The 24,420-nt window shown below is 41.8% G+C and overlaps 1 protein-coding gene across 3 annotated transcripts in view; it reads right to left on the reverse strand.

Annotated features, from left to right (window-relative positions):
• Positions 1-23,616, reverse strand: part of LOC311239197 (lysine-specific demethylase 4A-like) — a 174,437-nt gene extending 150,821 nt beyond the window's left edge. Inside the window, exons 1-2 of one of the 3 annotated variants that reach the window (XM_084327484.1) lie at positions 23,479-23,616; positions 15,665-15,778 (exon numbers count right to left, since the gene is read on the reverse strand). The gene's annotated coding sequence lies outside the window, so the exon portion shown is untranslated. The remainder of the gene's footprint in view (positions 1-15,664; positions 15,779-23,478) is intronic. The other 2 variants (XM_084327485.1, XM_084327486.1) reach the window with 2 other exon arrangements.
• Positions 23,617-24,420: the final 804 nt, after the last annotated feature.

Below are 24,420 nucleotides of genomic sequence, written 5' to 3' on the forward strand. Positions count from 1 at the left end.
CGTTAAGACAACGCCTCAGTGAACTATTTAGTTGAATGGGACATTTCGTTTTGAACAGTGAGCTAAGCTAACGTGAGCTAACAGAGGTATCATACACTAGTACTAGATAACTAGACTATTGCTGGAGCATTTGTTGATATCAGGAGCTATCAGTAGCTAGCCGGCTAGATACCGTTCAGTTAGACAATGCCTCATCATGTATTAAACTAAAAGTGAATAGTTGACTGGGTCATTTTGTAACGGTAGCTAACGTTAGCTCATGGAGGTCCCGTCCCACTAGACTAGACTAGACCCGTGTTTACATGCGTGCGGGAGGGCTGGAGGAGGAGCAGACGCGCAGCACTGTGTGCAGCTCCCGGTGTCTGAGACAGAACTCAGCGAGTGAGATCTGTTTTGACGATCGGCGAAAATAAAGCATTATCACCGATCACCGATCGCATATTTATACTGATTACCGGCCGATAACGATCGGTGGCCGATCGATCGGGGCATCCCTAATTACCATTATATGCTAGCTTTTATTTTCTCCACCACAATGTCATTTTGGATTAATTGAGACCCAAAATTCTTGCTGTAGATATTTCTTGATAGATCACATCGAGATATGTAATAATCCAGACCTTTCGGCAATTTTTTTCCGGTTGGAACCATCGTGATGCTATCAGCTTTTTAGCCACTGTGATACCCGATAAAACCAATCTCTTTAGCTGTGGATGTACTGCACACTCAAAAACATCATTCAGCAGTAATACAGAGGGGTGTACAGGTATATTCCAAGTTAAGAGATTTGATAATTGCTGGGTCACCTCTTTCCAGAATATCTTAACTGGTGGGCAGTCCCAGTACATGTGCATAAATGTCCCCTCGTCCCCATTTGTACATAAAGAGCATTTGGAGTCTTGTATAAGACCCATTTTTTTCAGTCTTATAGGAGTCAAGTATGTCCTGTGAATATAGTTAAGATTGATTTGTTGATGGTCCGGGTTCCTTGATGTGAGTCGAACATTTGCCCAGGCTTCTTGCCAATCAAAATCACTTTCCAGGTCTGGTATATCCCTCCTCCAGACGGAGTCTAGGTGGAGGGTTTCATATGAGGACGTTAGTAATTGATGATAAAAATCTGAAACAAAACCTCTTGATGTCTCTCTTTCATAGAAGAATTTGTGGTATCTGTGGTGTTCAATTGGTTTCGTTAATGGAACACCTTGAGTCTTAAAACATAACAATAACTGTAAGTAAAAAAGATGTGTGGACTTGGTGAGATTACATTTCTTCTGTATTTCTTCATAACTACAGAAACCCTGTTTGTTAAAAACATCCCCTAATGAGTGTATGCCTTGCTTTTCCCATATAGGGAATCTTATAGGTCGTTTTCCAATCAAGAGTGCATTGTTATTGAATAAGGGAGTATGATTGTGCCATTTATGTGGGTTAGGATATTTTTTTTGTGTTTCACGCCATATCCGGATCGCATGAGTAATTATGGGGCCAAATTTCCGTTCGCAATGCTTGATTGGTAGTTTAGTGTATGCTATGTCCTTCAGTCTATGTGGGGCTACTAGTTTTCTTCTAATTTTCTCCAGGATACTAATGCTTGGGGATCAAACCATGTTGTCAATGGTCTTAATGTGTACGCCTTAAAATAGTGGAAAAAATCTGGAAATGCCATGCCACCGTCTGCTTTATTTCTCTGTGCGGTGGATCTTTTTATACGTGGTGGTTTGTTATTCCAAATAGATTTGTATGTGGAGGAGTGTAATCTTTTCCAGTAACCCTCTGGAGGGGGTAACGGTAGCATTGAGCTGAAGAAGTTTATTCTAGGTAGTACGTCCATCTTAACTATTGATATCCGTGCCTGTACTGAGTTTTTAAGTTTTGCCCACCTATCAAGGTAGTCTTTGATTTTGTTTTGGATTTTTGTGTAATTGTGCTTCACCGTTTGTCTTATGGTGGGGAATATTACCACTCCCAAACATCTAAAATGTTTTACCATAGGTATCTCTCCTGGGAGGGTTATATCTTTTTTTGCAGGGGCGTTAAGTGGAAGGAAAGCCGACTTCGGCCAATTTATCTTGAATCCCGATAAATCTCCAAAGTTCTCAATCAACTTGAGCAGATGAGGCAGTGTGGTGTTGGGGTTTTGCATGAACAGTATTACATCGTCCGCATATAAACTAATTTTATGTTGTGTGCCCTTGATTACGATTGGTTCTATGGATTGGGATTGTCTTATATATTGTGCTAAAGGCTCTAATGATAGATTGAATAGTCCGGGACTAAGAGGGCAACCCTGTCTAGCTGAGCGTGATACCGGAAAGATTCCGGAGGTGATTATACCTGTAGTAATCATGGCCGATGGGTCTTTGTATACTACTTTAATCATATCAATGAAACCTTTACCTAACCCCATCTTCTCTAATACTGCCCATAGATACGACCATTCCAGCCTGTCAAAAGCTTTCATTGCATCCAGGGACAGCATCGCCTTAGGTATGGTGTCGTCCTTGTCGGCATCTAGTACGTGCAGTATTCGTCTTATGTTATCAGTGATCAGGCGGCCTCTTATGAAGCCAGTTTGGTCCGGATGAACTAAAGACGTCATATGCTTTTGTAATCTGATGGCTAATACCTTAGAGTACAGTTTGATATCGGTTCCGAGGAGGCTTAAGGGTCTGTAACTACCGCACTCGGTGGGGTCCTTGTCTTTTTTGATAAGGACTGTTATGAGTGCAATATTGTCGTTCTTATGGAAGTTCCCCTCCTTGACTGAGTATAAGATCATATTTAGTAATAAGGGTCCAATTATGTCCCAACAAGAGAGGTACATTTCTGGTGGGATACCGTCTCTTCCAGGAGCCTTACCCCTTTGCATTTCGGATATGGCCTTCTTGAGTTCCTCTAGTGTGATCGGTGTTTCTAACTGTTTAGCGTCATCCTCTGAAAGTTTAGGGAGAATAATTTGATTAAGATACGTGTCCATTTTGTTTTGATCGAAGGTCGTTTCTGATTTATATAAGTTGGAGTAGAATTCTTTGAATGTCACGTTTATTTTTTCAGGGTCTGTTTCAAGTACTTGTGCTCTAATGGTAGTTATATCTGCAAATTTTGCATTAATTCTTAATCGCATGGCTAATAGGTGACTAGGTTTAGAACCTTGGGAGTACTGCTGTTGTCTTGTGCTACGTATTTGTATTTCCGATTGTTGTCTGTATATGGCATTGATCTCCTTTTTTAGTACCTTAACTTGATTTTCTAGTCGAGTTGAGTTGTTGTATTGTAAAGAATTAAATAACGTTGAGTAAAGCGTTTCCAGTTCAGCCAGTTTTGTGCATCGATTCTTGCGCATTTTGGAGGAAAAGCTATCAGTGAAATCCTTGATCATTCCCTTTACCGACATCCATATTATTCTGGGGTCTTGCACAGAGTTTGCATTCTCCCGTAGGAATACTATAAGAGCTTCTTTGAGTTGTGTAATGAATTCCTTGTTATTAAGCAGCATCGAGTTAAATCGCCATCTTGGGGCTCGGGAAGATGGTATACCAAATGTTCCTTAGGAGTAAATAACAGTGATCTGATAGTGCATTGGGTATCATTTCCACTTCATAGTTATCAAATAGTCTCGGGGATGCAAAGACAATCTATTCTGGATAATGTGTTATGTCTCGCAGATCGACAAGAGTACTTTCGGGTCGTGGGATTAAGTGATCGCCATAAGTCATTTACACCTGTAATCTTCGACCAATCCTTTAATGCATTAGATGAATTCTTTTGTTCGCTGGAAAAGGCGAGGTAAGATTTGTCCATCCTTGGATTCCAAATGGCATTAAAATCCGCACCCATTATAAATGAGTAATCGGGAAGGTCTAACATTGCTTTGGTTAGTGTAGTGAAGAAACCCTCTTCGTACAAATTTGGGGCATATACCGCTGCCAACGCTATTTTCCTGTTCTTGTGTACAATCATAGCTATAGTTATCCGACCATCTGCATCAGACCATACTCCCTTTAATTCAATATTCAACTTACGTCTAACGACTATGGCTACACCTCGAGTTCTCGTACCAAAAGAAGAGTGACTAGTGTTGTCCGCTAACGTATCTATGTCTTTCTCTAGAATGTGCGTTTCGCTTAGCAGAGCAACGTCCACCTGTTCTTTTTTCATCAGTGTGAGCACGCTTTTACGTTTGTGTTGGTTATTTATTCCCCCAGTGTTCCAGATCATTATATTCAAACTAGCCATAATCTATACATGTTGTTGTGTAGTTATTGGTAATGCTTCTGGAGTGCGAGGCAACAATTAGAGTTGTTCCGATACCGATACTGGTATCGGAAATGCCGCCGATACTGCCTAAAATGCTGGTATCGGTATCGGCGAGTACACGTAAATTCTAGCCTCCGATCCCATGATGTAATTTATCTCCTGCCGAGTCCTGCGGAGAGTGAGGATTATAAAATGAACATGTTTTAAAGTGTGATGCTGTGTCATTTTAACAGCAGATACACTTTCTTAAATTCCATTGTCCCCGACAGTGCGGTGTGACGGGGAGCTCGGACGGGAATCGGGATGTGTTTGGCTGGTGTTATGATAGCATTAGCTGGAAAGATAGCTAGTTGGAACAACATCCGCTTTTAACGTTACATCAAATCAGATGATCGCCTGTCCTTTCTCCAGGACCTAACACTGTCCGTGACCGTCTATCAACAATAATGCACCCACGGTGAATTGTATTTAAGTTAAGTAGCTACGGACTAGCGTTAGCTGACTATTACTAACGTTATCTTAATGTCAATGCGGGAAGACGAGCTAGGTCAGTTAGCTTAGCTTGATAACGTTACCGTGTCTAAAGTTGGTGCTATTCACATAATCCAGCAATAATGGCTGCAGACCTGCAAGCAAAGTACAGCAAGTGCCAAAGGATAAGAGTCTGAGGCGGAGTTTCAAAAGAGAATGTTGAATATTTATTTTGCATCAAAAATCACAACATGAACGTTCTATCTGCCACTAGCTTACAGACTGAATAGGGTATATCTGCAGAGCCACTGAGTAGCGAGTGCAACACCGTTTAATGTCCATGTGGATCATTGGAGTAGGGTATATCTGCAGTGCTGCAGCCCATACTCATTGATTAATGATACTAATACAAATCTATACAATCACCTGTTGTTGAATAAATACTATACGTTCTAGTTATTACTAAAAAACAGTATAACAGTATCTGAAAAAAAAAAAATAAAAAAAAATAGTATAATTTATATAAAAAAAATTTAAATTTTTTTTTTCTGCACTGGTATCGGATAAATATCGGTATCGGCCGATACCCAAAGCTTAGGTATCGGAATCGGATCGGAAAGGGAAAAATGGTATCGGAACATCTCTAGCAACAATAGATATACATCCAACTAGTGAGGTCCCGTTGAGAGCCGAGCTTAAAAACATACATATATACAAATAAAAATCCCCTTTCCCCCCCTCCCATCGAGTCGTACAGGATTGTGTCCCATAGACACATCCTACACTTATGACTCCCTCCCTTAGGCCACCGGATTACCCAAATTGAGCTTTGTAATCCTATTCTTCCTATGCTAATTGCCATAAGATCTAAAACTTTCATTCTAATTCGATAGAATGTCGCTTTTGGTCTTGCGCCTTCCCATTAATGTACTAACAATAGTTTGAAAAATGAATAATATACCTTCATTAATATATTCATTTGAACCTTCTACTAACTTATGTAGGAAACATCAGAAAAAAGGAAAAGAGTGGAGATAAACACTAACACCTTAAAATGAAAAAAAATAACAATGAAAGATAAAAAATAAAAAAGGAGTGAGAACTAAAATAAAACTCAGAAAAACAGATAAAATAAAATTGAGTAAAGAGAAAAAAGAGAAAAACAGACTTTTAGAGCTACATTGTGCAAATCTCTAGATCAGTGGAGTAATTATTTAAAATATTAGAATAACCTTGTTGTGCTTATACATTTAGATGTGGCTAATGTCTTTTTATTTTTTTTAAAGTCTTATTAAAGCCTAATTAAACTTCAGTCCTTGAATCCTATGCTTATTCACACCGGATGTTAGTGTTAAATTTACAGGCCTTCGTTGAAGGGGTGCATTATATTCTAGAAGGTTGTAGAATACTAGTAAATATGTAAACACTGCTGTTATGATCCAGAATGATCCTACCCAGGGGTCATGACCTTCTAGTATTTTCCGGGATATTCCTTTGTGTCCCTGAGCAGTCGAGAGAGGAGCCCAGAATGTTCCAGAATATTCATAATGTCAATGTTGGATTATTGTCTCCACAGAGACCAGAAGATTGTAAATATAATGCCTTACGAGCCATATTAAACATCTTGTGCCTTATTGTTGCCAGCGTGCATATAATCTGTTACTTTTGTTGAGCCGTGGTAAAGTCATTCTAATAAAATTACTAAAATACAAAGAAATAGAGATGAGTAAGCTTATCTGATTCGAGACAGTGTTGCGTCCTGCCCGGGGGGACCTGATCCATGTAGCTTCATGTAATCTTCGGCGGCTTTAGGCGTGCGTATTCCCTGCCTAATACCGTCTTTTCCCATGATCGATAATAGTGCCGGGTAGTTAAGAATTGGCCTGAGACCACTCTTAAACATTCTCTGCATCACATCCTTGTAGGGGAAACGCTGAGCGATGGCCTCCTTACATAGATCTTCGTAGATAGCTATTGAATTTACCATATTTCAGTTTCCCCCTTTGATTGCGCGCTGCTCTAATGATGGCGTCTCTTATTACCGTCTTACGCAGGGTAACAATGATAACTCTCGGACCGTTACCTCTTTGGCCTCGTGTACTGACTCTGTAACATTGGTCCACTGTCGGCGCTGTGGGAAGGTTGTTATTACCTAAAATATCTACTAACACTGTTGGAAAGCTGTCGTCTGTGCATTTGACTGATTCATCCAGTCCCACGATGCGGATATTATTTCGCCTGTAGTAACGTTGGGTCTCGAGCTGCCTCTCCATTGCTTTCTCTTCGACTTCTTGTATTTTCTTCCCACATTCTTCTTCCACCTGTTTTATCTCCTTCGATAATTCTGTTAATCCATCGTTGAGGTTCTTCTCGTTCACTTGGACCCTCTGTGTAATTTCTATCACCGTATTCTCCACTGCCGTGATTCGCCCGGCCTGTACAGCGGCTGCTTCCATAACCATTTCGAATTTAGCATCGATGTGTGCTTTGAATTCCTCGATAGCGACCATCTGTTCCTTCATCAGGATAGTCGGAGAGTTGAAGTCGGGATGTGAAATTGCACTGCTTGTGTCAGTTGATGTTGTGGGTGCAATGATGGACCCGATGGGTTTGTTGGAGATTATCTTCTCAAATTCCCCTGCTTTATCTTTTACACGTCGTTACCGTTGTGTCGTCAACTGCTGTCTCCCTCTCGGGGCCAGTCGTCGTTGGTCCCGGTATATTCTCTACTATAGTCCCCCCATCGGGGCTAGTCTCCAACGGTACCGCTGCTGCGTCAGCTGTGCCCTTCGAACGTGTCAAAATCGGCGCCGTTGGAGGGTTTCTCTTTCCACCCTTTTTCTTATCAATAGTATCCATGTTGAGTCTTTGTCTTTTGATATAGTTAGTAGAAGGTCTTATCAATACATACGATGTGGTTTAATCTCTTTTGGTATTGTTCAAATAAGGTTTTTAAACGAAATTAACATTGACGGGAGCGGAGCTATAACCAAACGCGTATCGCTTCACATTGCGTTCAAACCGGACCCACATTGATTTCTATGGACCATTGACTTAATTTTATATTTAATAAACTCAAAATGTTTCTCTAAAACTTTATTAATATTGTTTATTTATTTGTGTCATCAAGGAAATTCTGATGAATTATACAATTAAATTTACAAATTAATGATTTTTGTGGAAAACATAATGTCCATTGATGCAGTTCTCATTCTCTGCAACAGTTTTCACCTTCCTGTTAAGACTACAGTATTTTTTTAATAAAGTTTTATTGTCCCATGATGCATCACAAAGAAGACAAGCTAGAAGATGGCTACACAGTAAGTGAAGTCACCTCAATAAAAGTTCTAACTTCCCGCTTCAGCCCTTGTACACGACAAAATATACTGAAACATGAAGTATTACTTGTTTGAAAAAAGTTTTGATCATCAATATTTGATCAATACAAAGGTTAATACATTCCTAACATGTACCATGACATTTTTTTGCCGATGCTAACTCCTCTCATCCTCCGCAACACACTTATCATATACCGCAACATTTTAATGGGTGTTTCGGTAATGAGAACTTCTCTTTCGGCAATGAGAATTTGATAACACATCGCATAACTTTGTCATTAAATAGTAATAGTTGGTAACACTTCAACATTAAGTGTTCATAAGGTTCATAAGGTTGTAATTACATAGTAATAATAAAATGTGTATCATCAACAGTTCATTTTGATGTAATTTACTAACTTTCCTGTTTCATTGCAGACAGTCAGCCACTGAGAAAAAGAAAGCGTTAGCAAAGGCTAGGCTAGCAAAATTCAGAGAAAAGGTTTACAACAACCCTGACCTGCTGGACGAGTACAGAAGGAAGGAGAGAGAGGTTAGGGGGGGTTGGAAATGGTACAGTCATTAGCAAACATGCTAGTTTATAGGAAGCCTCATACAAGCCATTTAGTTGATAGGATGTCCAGCTTTCTGGCCCTTACTAGAGGATGTGTACACACTCGCACTTTGTAAGCCATTCAGTCCCTACTGTAGGACACACAAACTAGTGTAGGGTCTGTCCATATATGTTTTTCCTAATTTTATGGTATGCTTCCTTTCCATTTCTAGATAACAAAAACAAAAGGAAAATGGTAAGATCAAGAAAATGGAAGATCTTGATCACAATATGAAAGGAAACAAAAACAATGGAGAGAAAATTCGAACAGGCATTATGCTAAAAAGAAAACACTGAATGCCATCTTGGATTTGACCTAGGGCTGGGCGATATGGCCTAAATATGATATCACTATATTTTCTGACCTTTCGGCGATACACGATACGCATCACGATGTTTTTCTTTTTTTCCCTCAAACAATTCATTATGAGGCTTACCAAGACAGTATTTGAGTTTGCAAGCTAACATTAAAGACAAAATAAAATACCCATGCATTTAGCATTTTTATATTATATATTAGATTTAGATTATTGGATTATATATTGCATATATTTAGCAATGAGATATTATATGATTTAGATATGAAATATGATGAATTGAAAATGGGGGACCCTGATGTAAACAAGACGAAAGTCTTTCTCTGGTCTGCATCCTCCAGTCCACTGTTGTTGTATTGAGCTGTACTGTATTGTACCCATGCTGCAATCTGTTAATAATAACGTTTTCATTCATTCAGACGGCAAACAGAATCATTTTGATTGACAGTCGAGTCTGCCAATTACGTCACAGCGCTTGCACCCGCCCTGCTGTTCTTAGCACCAATCGGCAAGCGCGTATTAATTTTTTACTTCCGCCATTGGAGAGCTCAATCACTCAATGACAACAACAATGGTAGCTCCCCGCGGCCGACGTTTAGCTTTTAGCTCCGCAGGATGACTAAACGACTGGAGGCATAATGATTTTACTGCAACGGATGTTATAATAAAAGCCTTTCCATACATCCGTCTGATTGAAAACTTTATTAACAGACCGCAGAATGGGCACAACTGAGTCAGCACGGGCTGAGATATGAACGACTAATGCTTGCTATATCTAGGTCGACCTCGGACGTTGCTATGTAAATACGCTGATGTTATTGAACGTGTAACTATATAACGTTAATGCCACAAAACGAATGCCTTTGTTATCATAAGTAGTAACTTTGATGCAGTAGTGTGTGTGTGCGGTGGCGCTGTTCAAAAGTTTCAACGTGTGGACCAGATTGACGAGACACAATCCTCTTGGGCAAAACATCACGATATCCACGATACGTTGAAAAAGTGTATCGTTAATGAACTGTACCCGATATTTATATAATATCGTCATATCGCCCAGCCCTACCCCTCCCTCCATCAATGAGCGAGATGACGCACAGGTACCAGAGCAAGATGGAGGCCTACCGGTACCACCAAGACCCCCAGAACTGCCATCAAACTGCCCAACACCAGAGCAGACGTCCACCCCCAAAGCAAGAAGAAAAAGGAGGATGCAGGATGTCCAGGTAGTACCAAGCCCTCCCGAGCCACCTTTGAACTGCCCAACACCAGAGCAGACCTCCACCCCCAAAGCAGGAAGAAAAAGGAAGGTAACCATAACCTCACTGAGGTCAAAACTGAGGGCGACAAAAGATCAACTGGAAATCCAGTCCCGAAAATACTCTAACCTAACGAAGCAGCTTAGAAGGCTACAAGAAAAAACAAAAAAGGACCAGCACCTTTGATAGGCACCATTGAGAAGAGAGCCACCCACCGGAGAGAGCCCAAGACCCTGCCCAACAACAGCCAGAGACGATTGATGGGACATGTTGTGAGTCGTTTCTTGCACCAGGATGACAACTCAACCATCATCAATGGCAAAACAGGGGAAGTCCGCGAGAAAGGACAAGTGTTCAGGAAGAGGGCACTGACTGACACTATGGAGAGATTACATGTTACATTTTTCAGTCAGCATCCTCGCTACAAACTCTCAAGGGCTCAGTTCTGCAAGACTGAAGCCCTTTTGGACCGGGAGACCCAACGTTTCCCAAAGAGAAACCTGTGCCTGCAAAATCCACGAGAATTTCCAATTCAAAATCAAGAAGCTTCACCAGCTTGGGATTGTTGCCACACCATCCACAACTGAAATAGCCGAGTCCTGTGTCTGCAGCTCAAGTGATATGGAATGCATGTACAGAAGGTGCATTCAATGCCAAGGCAAAACCTTCCCTACAACTATTGATCCATCAACCAAGGGAAACATAATTTCCTGGGACCAGTGGGTTACCCGGACAGGTAAAATCACAAAAAAGGGAAAAGATGGTGCACTGGAGGAGACGAATGTCAAAAACAGCACTGGAGAAGACGCATCTATCGACAAACTTGTTGACCTCACTCAGGACCATGTAAATATACTGGCCATTCATGTGTATAACATCCAGCACCAGTTCCAGAGGCTGAAGTCACTCAAGGAGAGCCTTACTGAGAAAAAGGTGGCCGTCCACATTGATTACAGTGAGGTGACCACTACTATTGTAATCTATACTTTTCTTTTTTTTTTTTTTTTTTTTAACTTTTTTTTTTAGCGTTTATCGCTTTTCTGGTCAAGCATGACCGACAGATACAGGGTGAAACGGGATATAGATCAGGGGAAGACATTCTGGCAAATGACGGCGGGTCCGGGAATCGAACTCGGAGTCCACCAGATCCGTGACGCAGCACGGTTTTCCCTGACGCAGAAATAGCGCCGAGATATGCGGTGAGCTACTGGAGCTCCCCTATACTATTTATTTTTATTCATTTATTATTTATTCTGCCGATTTTTGTCCAGTAACTCCTGCCAGAGCTTTCATACCACACACAAGTGTAAGGTATCAAAATGACGGGCTTGAGGGCGGCTAAGTGGCGCAGTGGGTAAGGCGCTCGCCACTAACGCAGGAGATGCTGGGTTCGAGCCCAGCTCTCGGTGTTGCTTCCGGCTTGGCTGGTCGTTCATACTAATACAATTGGCAGTATTAGGGGGTGGGAAAGCCGGTGGGGATCGGACGTTGTGGACAGCGACTCCTACAGGTCGGTTGGTGCATCTGTACAGCAGAATCAGGAAGTAACAGGGGCAGCGTGAGCCTCCCACACGTTACGCCTGGCCACTGAGAGATCGCGCTGTACAGGTGAAAAGATGCGATGGCTGCCTCCTCGTGTACCGGAGGGGACACGTGATTAGGGATGGGTACCGAATTCGGTACTTTTGAGGTACCGAACCGAAACACGTCGGTACTACCGAGTATCGAATCAAGTGAGAAACCGAGAAAAAAAAAAAAAAAAAAAAATTAATTTTTTTTTACTTTTTTTTTTTTTTACCTTTTTTCTTTTCATGTCAACGTTCACACGCACAATATATGCTTACCTAGGATTTGACTTGATTCAACAACAAAGCAGTCGGAGCAATGACAAGCCGAAAACTGTCGAAATTGTAGTTATTTGAAGTTTGGATTTTTTTTTACGACTGAGGTAGGTAAATTAAATTTCGACAGTTTTCGGCTCGTCATTGCTCCGACTGCTTTGTTGTTGAATCAAGTCAAATCCTAGGTAAGCATATATTGTGCGTGTGAACGTTGACATGAAAAGAAAAAAAGTTAAAAAAAAAAAAAAAAGTACCGAAAAAAGGTACCGTTGGGTACCGGTTCAAATGTGAAAGGTACCCATCCCTACACGTGATGCAAGGCTTCGTCATCACTGAAGCCGACCAGTGGGAGGCATGGTCTGGCAACGTTCGAGACAGGGGAGGGGTGAATTGAAGGGAGAATTGGGATGGGAGAAAAATAGAAAAGAAATGAGAGAAAAAGTGGATTAAAAAAAAAGAAACAACCGGCTTGGTCCAACTCGAGTTGCTATAACTTTTTGGAAAGTTTCACCGCACCGTTTGGCTACAAATCGACTTTAAACGGGAAATGTTGGTCATAAGGAATGAATGGCAGAACATTCTAGACCATTTGTGATGTCACAGTATGATGTCATAATAGACCATTCTAGAACATTTGTGATGTCACAGTATGATGTCATAATAGACATTCTAGAACATTTGTGATGTCACAGTATGATGTCATAATAGACATTCTAGAACATTTGTGATGTCACAGTATGATGTCATAATAGATCATTCTAGAATATTTGTGATGTCACAGTATGCTGTCATAATAGAACATTCTAGAACATTTGTGATTAGGGATGCCCTGATCGATCGGCCACCGATCGTTATCGGCCGATAATCAGTATAAATATGCGATCGGTGATCGGTGATAATGCTTTATTTTCGCCGATCGTCAAACCCGATCTCACTCGCTGTCGCTGAGTTCTGTCTCAGACACCGGGTGGTACGGCGTCTGCTCATCCCTCCAGCCCCTGCCGCGCACATGTAAACACGGGTCTAGTAGTCTAGTGGGACGGGACACGGGAGGACGGCGTCTCCCTGAGCTAACGTTAGCTTAGCTACCGTTACAAAATGACCCAGTCAACTATTCACTTTTAGTTTAATACATGATGAGGCATTGTCTAACCGAACGGTATCTAGCCGGCCAGCTACCGATAGCTCCTGACATCAACAAACGCTCCACAAAGTCTAGTAGAGACATGTATGATACCTCAGCTAGCTCACGTTAGCGCCAGTTAGTTCACTGTTCAAAACGAAATGTCCCATTGAACTAAATAATTCACTGAGGCATTGTATTAACGTTATATATCCGGCAGGGCGGCTAGGTGGTGTAGTGGTCTAAGGCACTCGCCACCAGTGTGGAGACGCTAGGATTCGCGTGTTCGAATCCAGCTCTCCACATTGTTTTTCAGTTTGGCTGGTCGTCCGCAGTAATACACATTGGCCGTATTACGGGGAGGGAAAACTGAAGGGTGGGGATCGAACGTTGTGAACAAGCGACTCCTACAAGTCGGTTGGTGCGCCTGCGCAGTAGAATCAGGAAGTGTCGGGGGCAGCGTGAGCCTCCCACGCGTTACTCCTCGACACTGAGAGGTCGAGCTGCGCAGGTGAAAAGATGCGACTGCTGTTACCTCAAGTACCGGAGGGGACTTGTGCTATGTATGACTTAGTCCACATTGCAGCCGGCTTGTGGGAGGCAAGAAACAGCGTTCGTGACAGGGGAGGGTTGAATTGGATGATACGAAATTGGGATGGGAGAAAATATAGAAAAATGGGAGAAAAAGTGGATCAAAAAAAAAAAAACGTTATATATCCGGCTAGCAGTAGCTACAGATAGCTCCTGATATCAATGTCTTATAACACTGATTCGATGCGTATTCGAGCTGAGGGCATGTTGAATGTGACATGACCACAGTAACGTTATACCAATAGGGTCCATCTGCAGCGCAGGAGAATCCTTGCCGTAGCTCGAGACTACTCGAGTATAGGGTCCAGGTGCAGCTCCGGAGAATCCTGGTCGTAGCTGGAGGCTACTAGAGTACACACAGACAGTGGAGCTTGTTGCGTGGTGGCGATGTCTCACAGATAATACAAGTACAAGTCTAATTATATAATATATATATTTTATAAAAAATATATATATATATATAAAATTAAATTAAAAAATGTTTAATCAAAAACGATCGGTATCGGCCGATATGGCTCACGACGATCGGTGTCGGTGGCAAAAAACGTGATCGGGGCATCCCTATTTGTGATGTCACAGTATGATGTCAGGACATTCTAGAAGATTTGTGATGTCACAGTATGTCATAATAGAACATTCTATCACATTTGGATGTCACAGTATGATGTCATAATAGAACATTATAGCACATTTGGATGTCACAGTATGATGTCATAATAGAACATTCTAGAACATTAAATTGTGGACACTCACCTTAGGCCTCTTGTTTGAGAAATGCAGGCTTCAGTCTGTGTCAGTCCTGATTCTTCTTCAGAATGAGATCTTCTGAGAGAATTGTTAGAATTGTTCTATATATATATAGAACACAAATGTTCTAGAATGTTCTATTATGACATCATAATCAGTAGGGATATCCTCTTTCATTGGTCTATGTTGACCACGCCCCCCTGGTTCAGTTCATCCCCTTCAGGGGATTCATCTAGATCCTTAGGCCGCGCCCCCTTTTTGTATCTTTTGAACCGCTTGTCGTAGAGTTGACTGAACCACACTTGTAATTAGTGTGGGTGACACTAATGTTCTAGAATGTTCTATTCATACTGTGACATCACTAATGTTCTAGAATGTTCTATTATGACATCATACTGTGCCATCACAAATGTTCTAGAATGTTCTATTATGACAAGTTACTGTGACATCACAAATATTCTAGAATGTTCTGCCATTCATTCCTTATGGACCAAACGTTCAATTTTTTTTTTTTATTTTTTTTTTATTATTTTTTAAAACAAACACATAAACATAACATAAAATTAGATATACAAGCATTAATTAACAGTGCACATCCAATGCAATCACCATTTAAATAAATGTATTATACAAGATATACACCTAATACTTGCTATCTAATACCCTATACACATTATGCTCTTGATCGCGCTCCCCCCCCCCCCCGGGCCCCCCCTTGGATAATCCATCCATTATCATTCGCTCCTAACCAATTCATATGCTAGCTTTTATTCTCTCCACCACTTCTAACCACATTGTAATTTTGGATTCACTGAGACCCAAAATTCTTGCTGTAGATATTTCTAGATAAATCACATCGAGATATGTAAGAATCCAGACCAAAGGTTCCTGTTTAAAGTCGATTTGTAGCCAAACGGTGCGGTGAAACTTTCCAAAAAGTAATAGCAACTTGAGTTGGACCAAAAAAAGCTCTGGCAGGAGTTACTGGACAAAAATCGGCGGAATAAATAATAAATAAATAGTATCTTTACAATAGTGTAATAGCTGTAAGTACACCAGGGAAGTGAAAGATACCCACTTTGGTGGCGGGAACCAGCAAGTGACGCTTCATACAGTGGGGTCAAATACCTGAGTGGGGGATGTGTGGAGTCTTTTGCCTCTCTGTCAGCGTCCCTAAAACATGATGCTGTTGGAACGTGGGCTCATCTTAATCCAGTGCTCAAGTCCATCCGGGAGGAACATCTAGAAGTGAAGCACATCCATTTTATTTCAGATGGACCCACCTCCCAGTACCGCAACAAGACAGCGTTCTAGCTGGCCTCGACAGTGTCTTTCATGAGAGGGTTTGAATATGTCACCTGGAACTTCTCAGAGGCATCTCATGGCAAAGGGTGCCCCTGATGGGGTAGGGGGTGCACTCAAGAACCTAGCAGATCGGCTTGTTGCTTATGGAACTAGCATCCCAGACACCAACATACTGCATGAGCAACTGGCAACACACTCATCTGTAAGGCTATACATAGTAACAGAGGATGAGATCATTTCGGCCGAGGATTTGATTCCTCCATCCCTGAATACAGTGCCTGGGACGCGTGAATACTTTCGACAACAAATGTTTGTTTCCGCGTTAGAGTTTTGCGCTCTGATTGGCCAGGTCATGTGACATGTGCGCCAATCGTGGGACGGCAAGTTCGGCGCCTATTTCCGGGTCTAACAGCCTGCAAACTACCTAACGCCTAGTTTATCACTGGTTAAGCTTAGGCGACTCTTTCGCAGTTGGTTAAGGTTTGGAATCAGGGCAGGCGTTCTATCGCCATGCTCTAAGACTAACTCTAACCTTAACCAACTTCGAAAGAGCGCCTAAGCTTAACCAGTGTAGAAACTTGCGGTTCCACGATTGGCGCACATGTCACATGACCTGGCCAATCAGAGACGCGGAAACAAACATTTGTCGTCTAAAGTATTCAGGCGCCCGGGACTATGAAGATTCACCAGGTAAGTCAATGTGACATGAGGTTGAACAAGATTGATTCATTGATTCATTGATTGATTCATTGATTGATTGATCACAATAGATTGTAGAATGGGTACAATATGAATACAGTACAGCTCAATCAGGTAACAAAATAAGTACACGCCAACCGCGGGCAGATTTAAGGTTTCGCGACTAACAATGAGAGGTCTGCCCGCCACCTGGCGTGTAGTTCATATCGATACTCTTATTTTGAAAATCCTGTGCGGGTCTCATTTCCGCCCCAAGCGCAACTCCAGTCATAATATCCAGTGGTGCAGTCGTAATATGGGCCAAGGCCAAACGCCACGTGCACGCGCGCGCATACATGTTCCCTCGGTTGCGCACAGAACAGATGATACAACTCGTCTCATCCTTCCAGTCGGGAGATCAAGCAACCCCCCACCTACAGGGCTTGTATTTGGTTGTCGGTATCCTATTATTATGCAATAATAATATACGGGTATACGGCGCGACGAGTCATTTTTGTGTGGCCGGCCGGCACTCATCACCTAGACTTTGCATAATAATAGGATGCGCGTACTTCTGCCTCAGTGACGAAGCCCAAACGTCGTTTGACCGCGTATGCCCAGCACTGCACCCCTGATAATATCTATGGCTCCGGCAGCTAGCAACGTTCGGTTCATATGATACTCTTATTTTGAAAAAACCCGTGGCAACTCCGCGAGTCATATCCGCCCAGTCCGTGCTGTCTGCTGGCATTAAGAGCAGGGCTACACAGCAGTGCCGATAACCGATTCATTCATATAATTTCCTCTCATCCACTTTTGTCAGCAGCAGTGCACTGCACACAGCAGAGACTATCTTTGCTTCGCTACTACAGAAAGCGAGAGCCGCGTCACAGTTATCAACAAACAGGGAAGTCGAGGAGGAGGAGGAGACATGAATAGAATTGATCAACTGGCTAACGATAGTAGCCGCTGGCTAACGTTAGCCAGTTAGCCGTTCAGCTAACGCTAAACTACAGTATCTAACAGGGGCGTTTTTAGGGTTAGAATCTTTTTTTTTTTATGCACAGAAATACGCAAGGGTATTGCAATCAAAAGTTAGGGGCGCACTGAAATTATGGCAAGGGTTATTAGCCCCCTAACTTTTGATTGCAAAGTCTGACATTGACCCCCTTTTCAGGAGTTGACCTAGAGCCCACCAAGGTCATGCATATCAAGTTTGGTCAATGTCAGACCTTGCAATACACTGTAAGGCACTGTAAGGCTACTGTCCTGCCTCACTTCCAGTGATGAAGCTAAGCTATGCTAACGGAGCGTCTATTCCCAAAGCTAAAATGCACGCACAGAGACAAAAAAGGTATGCATCTTCTTGTCTAACTCCAGGGAAGATGTTAAATAAGCTAATTTCCAAAAAAAGTGGAGTTATCCTTTAACACTTTGGGTGCCGGGAAACCTTTAACACGTCATTCCCGGCCATGCTCAAGTTGCCGAAGACGCTTTACAGCGTCTTTAATATCAATATTTCAAAAATCTGGGATCGGATTCATATGTCCCCTCCGCTGGCCTGAGATCCACCAGGAGGACCCACTGAGCTCTCTGGCGGTTCAGGAGCGCCATCTGGTGGCCGATCGGCGCAATCGCTTAACAGGAAGTGCCGTAGAGGTTGTGCTGGACGGCCGTATTACTTCCGGGCACTCGGTACATGTCCCGGGACTCTGGCTCGTCACACTACATATCGATCGATTGCCAATAACTCGATAAACAACATGATTTGGACGTATATACCATTATACAAGCTGGAGATGGACCGGGTAAATCTACATCCCATAATGATAAAATTTCTACTCTACGATGATCGCCCAACGGCGCGCGGAGACTGGGGTGAGTTTTAGCGTGTAAAGTTACCGTCTTCGATACTAACTGCTATTATCAACATTTGACCCACATTAGATGATTGGTATAACGCTGCCCACGGAATTATAAACGCCCCCTAGCCCATCCGGTCAACATCAGATGACGTGTAGTAACTTCTAGAAGTACGTCTAGTTGGAATTTTTTATATCACGCCGATTGCCATAAAACTGTATTGCATCATCAATATAATGTATTTGGGGCTATAGATCACATTCTGGAGAAAGCTGCAGAAAGAGATGAAAACATACTTATACATTAGACCATACTTTACTATGAATATGTGAATGAAAAAGTTTAACCTAGGGGTGGACGGTATGGTCTAAAATTTATATCACGGTATAATTTGAAGCATAGACGGTAACGGTATATATCACGGTATCATCGTTTTTGATTAAATTTTTTTTTTAATTTTATATAATTTTTTTTTTTTTTTTTATATAAAATATATATATTATATAATTAGACTTGTACTTGTATTATCTGCGAGACATCGCCACCACGCAACAAGCTCCACTGTCTGTGTGTACATTAGTAGCCTCTAGCTACGGCCAGGATTCTCCGGAGCTGCAGCTGGACCTATACTCGAGTAGCCTCGAGCTACGGCCAGGATTCACCGGCGCTGCAGCTGGGCCCTAGTATTGGTATAACGTTAAATCACATTCACAAGCCCTCAGCTCGAATACGCATCGAATCAGTGTTATAAGACATTGATATCAGGAGCTATCTGTAGCTACTGCTAGCCGGATATATAACGTTAATACAACGCCTCAGTGAATTATTTAGTTCAATGGGACATTTCGTTTTGAACGGTGAACTAACTTGTGTTAACGTGAGCTAACGGCTAACGGAGCTATCATACACGTCTACTCTCTACTAGACTTGATGGAGCGTTTGTTGATGTCAGGAGCTATCGGTAGCTGGCCGACTAGATACCGTTCGGTTAGACAATGCCTCATCATGTATTAAACTAAAAGTGAATAGTTGACTGGGTCATTTTGTAACGGTAGCTAAGCTAACGTTAGCTCAGGGAGACGTCCCGTCCCACTACTACTAGTAGACCCGTGTTTACATGCGTGCGGGAGGGGCTGGCACGCCCACTGCGCGAAGCCTCCTAAATAACTTTTTCCAGTTCGCACATATCTATTATCTATGACTAATTCTATCTATTTTTAGGGGCAAATGCGAGTGAAATAGTTGCGCTGTGGTTACATGACGTCATTGCTATTTTAGAGCTGCACTACCGGTTACACGGTATAGGCAAAATCCATACCGTAGAGCAAATTCATACCGTTTATACCGTATACCGTTTATACCGTCCACCCCTACTACACAATGAACAATACATATAGGACTTTGAATGGGCCCTAATAATGGCAATGTAGCAATAGAATTTAAAAAGTTATAGCCCTGCAAAGAAGGGGACTTTCTCTATAGACAAATAGAGCCGGCAACCTACGGTTGATAATGAATTTAACCCATGGCAGCCAAAGTGTTAAGGGGATGCAGACCAGAGAAAGTCTTTCGTCTTGTTTACATCAGGGTCCCCCATTTACAATTCATCATAACATAATGACATGCATGACATACAGATACAGTACTGCCTACATCTATACATGACATACCAGATTTGCAAATACAGTACCGTTTGTGATACGAAAAGAGTCCAGAAAAGAGAGTATATACATTTGACGTATTATTATTGTATTGTGATTAGGGGTGCACCGATATGAAAATTGGCCACCGATACCGATACCGATTGTTCAACTAACACAATCGGCCGATATCGATACCGATACCGATAATTGTGGCAAAAAATAAGTATTTTTAATTTTTTTTAATATTTTTTTTAATATTTTTTTTATTTTTTTAATGAAACTACTGTATATTTGTATGTGTGTTTGTATTTGTAGGCCTCTTTACTTACTTAAAAAAGGAAACATCAAGAAATATGTTTATGGTATCACTGATCCCTCTCCCAGTATCGTCTGGCGGCCTGCAGAGGGATACTATTTTCTCAACCAGAGCTTTCAACCAATGCAATGGAACCATTCTGGCGGCCTGCAGCGGGATACTATTCTCTCAACCAGAGCTTTCAACCAATGCAATGGAACCATTTTGATTGACAGTCGATTCGGCCAATTACGCCACACCGCTAGCACCCACCTCCTGCTTACCACCAAGCGTTTATTCATTTTTCTACTTCGGGGCATGCCGCCATTGATCTGCTTGTGAGAATGCGAGTCAAACTCAGAACCACAACAAGCTAATAAGTTAGCTGCCCGGCAGTGCCCGCCGACCAGCGCGCTCCACAGGATGGCCAAACGAGACACAATGATTTTACTGCAACAAATGTTATAATAAAACAAAGCCTTTCTATACATTTGTCTGGTTGAAAACTTTATTAACAGATTGCAGAATGTGTAGTTGGGTACGGAATGAGCAACGGAATGTAACCGAGCTATGCACGGCTTGCTTGCTATCTTCGGGTAAATACTATGCTGATGTAATTGAACGTGTAACTAACTATAATAACGTTAATGCCACAAAACGAATGTTTGTGTCATTTTAACAGCAGATACTTTCTTAAATGCCATCCTCCCGACAGCGGTGTTGATGGGGAGCTCTGATGGATTCGCTTGGTTGTGTTATTACATTAGCATTGAACAGCTAACCGAAAGCTAGGGTTAACTAATGTTAAAGGTTTAGCCATAACGTTACGTTGGCTAAAGTTGGGGCTATTCTTAATCCAGTAATAATGGCTGCAGACCTGCAAGCAAAGTACAGCAAGTTGGCAAAGGAGTATTCCAACGTAAATCACATTTTCACCAGTAACGTTAGTCGTCTGCCTCCCGGCTATGAACGGACTCGGAGTAATGCCTTGCTGCTATGGGTAATAATAATATGCTGATGTTATTGTCCGTGTAACACTAACTATATAACGTTAATGCCACAAAACGAATGCCTTGTTAATCATAAATAGTAACTTTGATGCAGTAGCTTGTGTGTGTGTGTGGGGCGGACGGCGGGCGTTGTGCAGGTAGGTCGCGAGTGAACTTTTTTTTTTTGTTGCCTTTTGACGCTACACAAATGGATGGTTAGTTATCGGCGACTGCTATCGGCACATTTGAGCTTATCGGCCGATAGGCCGATAGCAGTCAACAAGGCACTTATCGGCCGATACCGATACCCGACCGATATATCGGTGCACCCCTAATTGTGATATGTTTTGTTTCATGTTGAAAAAAAAAATTTGATCAAAATATTTTTTTAATAATACAATAAATATCGGTTATCGGTATCGGTTATCGGCTTGAGGAGCATAAAGTTATCGGTATCGATATCGGTGTCAAAAAATCAATATCGTGCATCCCTAGTTTTTATTGGATCACCAATAAAAAGTAAAAAAAAAATCAATATATATATATATATATATATTTTTTTTTCATAAAAAAGCTGTAGGTGTTGATTCAGTTTGGCACCACATACTTATGTGAATCTGGGTTTTCTACTCTAGCATACCTGAAAAACAAATACAGAAACAGACTAAATGCTCAGCATGACCTCAGAATAGCACTTTCAAAAACCAAGCGCAGAATAGATCTGCTGGTTGAAGATACCTCTCATTAGATTTCATTGTGCCATAGATGAAATATTATACCCCTTCTATCATGATGTCAGGTCAGTAGAATTTTTAAATAAGTCAGTACAAATTAATCAGAATGTTGCTCAATGTTGGGGTTTAAGGTTGAGGGACTGAGGGAGGGGGTAAGAAATGGAGTTGAAAAAGGGGTGAGAAATAGAAAGGAGAGTAGAACATGTTTGTTCACAAAATTGTATGTTATGAGGTGGTGAGCAACTTTTAACATTACACTCTGATTATTGCTGTGATGTACTTTTATAATTAAATAAATACATTTCATATACATTTGAAATTCATGGTTTGTTGTGTTCTTTATCAGGGGTTTATAAATGTATGCTATGGCAATTCATGATGTATTTTTGTAAGTTTGCGTCCCGGGGAAACACCAAATTTCTCTTTTGGGTCTCGAGCTGAAAAAGTTTGGGAACCCCTGGTCTACACTAATCAATGGACACACCCCCAGACACACCCCATTTGACTAACTCTAGTACCAAACAATGATGCTTGAGTATTAGCTAGCGTTCATGTTTATTATAGCTTTAGCAGATTTCCCCTGAGAGACAATTACATGACATGTCAAATCTATTCCTTCGTTTTTTGAACAAAACAAGTGACAACCTTCTCTAATTGGTCAGAAGCAGTCTCTTTAACTCGGCATGGTGAGCTAACGGTACTAGCCAACTAACGTGACCAGACATAGACAAGACAGTTAACAGTAGCTAGCATGGTCATCTAGTAACTAACTGTAGTCTACACGATTCAACCATTCATTGCCACATGCAGGCCAAATGTATGCATTGTTGTACTACTCGTCAACTTGTGCAAGAAACAGATGAAAGAAGCTAGCTGGGTGCGTTAGCTAGCTAATCGTAACGCCATGATGTCTGTCTGCCCAAGTGCCCACGATGGACACCGACTATTCCCTGCAGCACTGCAACATCTCTAATGTTGACATGACCCCCCCCCCCCCCCCCAGACACATGTTAGCCAACGTTCACGCCACAGCTGGGAGGCACAGATATGAGAACTTTGAAAGCCAACACTAACGATAGCGAGCTAAAGTTGACTAACGTCATTAACGGCCAGCCCAAGCTAGGTAACGTTAGACAAAGTTGTAACAAAATACGAATTCAACGCTCAACCGGTTGACGCGGCTGATGGTCCTCTAGTTTACATTAGCTAGCTTACAGGTGGCCCGTGGCAGAGTTAAACGATGCTCTTACATCTAAAGACGTTGTGATAACCACGTATATTCCAGCAAATACATCAGACCCCATCTTCCTTCCTTACTGCAGCTCATGCTAAGTTACTAGCAGCTTGACCAATACGGGCATTTTGGATGATAATAATCAAGTAAAGGGCCTTTGGCGAAAGAGCTAAAATCACATAGCATGCTGCATATACATACCAACTCTATAAACTTGATTCGGAAGTTGCCCCGTTGCGCTGTAAATGTCTTATAACGACGATAAAGGCAACCAACCGTACATCGAGTAAAGTGGATATAGCTACTTCGCTGGTGCTTAGCTGCTGCCCAGATCCTCCATCGTCGCCACTTCTACACATGCGCGCGCACCTCCGATTTTGTTTACCACAACACGCATGCGATGTGCCCAGCCAATCAGGAAACGCCTTGGAAGACGTGAAATCTCTGTGCAATTGATTGATTGATTGATTGATTGATTGATTGATTGATTGATTGATTGATTGATTGATTGATTGATTGAAAACTGTATTAACAGATAGCAGGAATGGGTACAATACAGTACGGCTCAATACAAACCAGAAAAAATACTTTTGTCTTGTTTACACCATTTTCAATTCATCCTGATGTTTATGACATACATGACATACATGACATGTAAGAGATAATAAAAAAATATATACATTAGAGGGGGAAGAAACTGTACATTGGAGGGGGTTGGGCGGGGGGGGGGGATTGATTGATTGATTGGCAATTGTATTCACAGATTGCAGAATGGGTACAATACAGTAAGGCTCAATACACACAATTGTTAAGGGGATGCAGACCAGAGAAAAACTTTCGTCTTGTTTACATCAGGGTCCCCCATTTTCAATTCATAACATTTATGACATACAAGATATACAAATATACAGTAGCCTACTGTTTATTTACAGACAGAGTTTCTAAAAGAGAATATATACATTTGAGGGGGAGGAAACTGTACATTGGGGGGGGGGGGGGGGGTTGGACATTTACCGGGGCCAGTTTCGAATTGCGGCCTCCCGTAGGTGCTTTTTTAGAGCGGTTTTGAAGGTGGGTAGGGATTCACATTATTTTACGGCTGTGGGTAGGGCATTCCACATTGTTGTGGCATAATTGCAAAAC

This window comes from Notolepis coatsorum, assembly GCF_963971535.1.
Source record: "Notolepis coatsorum genome assembly, chromosome: 13".
NCBI classification, from domain to species: Eukaryota; Metazoa; Chordata; class Actinopteri; order Aulopiformes; family Paralepididae; genus Notolepis; species Notolepis coatsorum.